Source organism: Chelonia mydas, chromosome 14 (genome assembly GCF_015237465.2).
Source record: "Chelonia mydas isolate rCheMyd1 chromosome 14, rCheMyd1.pri.v2, whole genome shotgun sequence".
Classification (NCBI taxonomy): Eukaryota; Metazoa; Chordata; order Testudines; family Cheloniidae; genus Chelonia; species Chelonia mydas.
In genome coordinates, this window is record NC_051254.2 from 21,749,218 (window position 1) to 21,750,730 (window position 1,513).

Here is a 1,513-nt window from a genome sequence, read left to right on the forward strand (position 1 = left end):
AATCTCCCAGATTACACTGTTTCCAATTAGACTAAACCCATGGCACTTACCGTTGCTGCCGCTTTAAGCACCAGGGTGAAGGATGAGCAATTTTGCAGCTATTAGAAAGCCCTGGGCCAAATTCTATGCTGGTGTAAACTGGTCCAGCTCCATTCAGTGGTCTCTGGGCAATTCACACCAACAGTGAATTTGGCTCCATGTTGAAAATGATGGTGGCATTACACTTCATTTATATTGCAGCTGTACCCAGCATGTGCCAGGCGCTGTACAGACATGAAAAAACACGGTCCCTGCTCCCACAGCCTTATGGCTGAATTCCCAACTTGCCCATTGACTGGGATTGTGTGCAGTTGTTTAATCCAGTTGTGAGTAACCACAATCCCCAGCCACTGTAACTGGAGATAGCCAAATAATATCTTGGCCTCTCTCCGCTAGAGGGCCCTATGCAGTGCCAGAGGTCTATTCTGGGGAACAATTTCTGTGCCCCAAACCCAGTGCTGGGCTCCGCTCCCCTGGCTGCTGCGGGGCAAGCAAGAGATACCATGGAGAGAAGCCAGAGGGGACCATCATGTTCATCTAGTCTCACCCCCTGCATGGCCCAGGCCAGAGAATTTTGCTCAGTTCTCTGCCCCCCATCCTCATGGAGCTGGGGCTGCAGAGCAGGAGCTATTCACTGCCTCCTCCTATTCCTTTGCTTTGCACCTTGTCAGAATCAGGCAGGTCTCATTTCATGATTATACAAGATTATTTGCCAACCAAGTCATGCCAGTTTAAGGCAAGTTGTGTGCCTAAGAGCTATCACATCCTGGGCCTCCCGTGGTTGCCCATCTGGCATTCATACTCCATATTTACCAGGATCCCCAGAACTGGAAGCATTCGAAAAATGTAAATAAGTCATAAATTAAAACACCAGTGGCAGCCAAGCAAAAGCAATAGCGGAGGCGGGAGGGAAGGCAACACTTTGGTGCGTCTAATCAGCCCCACGTTAGAGGTTCTGCAGAACCAGGAAAGAACCAGGTTTCCTGGAACATGCTATTTGGGGTGGGGTTAGTGTACTAATTATAAGGGCTCTTTGTAACAACGCAGCTTAGGCTGTGAAACTGCTCAGACAAAGACGTCTTCATTCTGAATTTCTGATCCACCATCTCCTAGGATTAAACCGACCTCGTCCCAATTCTGGCTCCCACTTTCCTCTTCCTAGCTTCCTGCATCTGATCACCAGGTGAGTACTTGGTGCCTCAACCTTCCAGACTCTTAATCCTTTCCTGCCTGGTCCCTGAATCCTGCCAAAAAGCATAGGAGAGAGTGGAGTTTACAGGTCAGACTCTTCACAGGCATCCACCAGTCTAGCATCTGAAGTCCTTCTGAGGTCCAGATGGATCACATACCCTGTTGCAAATGGTAACAAAGATTCTGCAGACCATTTCTGCACTTAATAACCCTCCCGCCCAATCAGTAACTTCTGCCCTCCGTGGGGATGCACAGGAATCACTGAGGGTGGAGTTTGATCCTG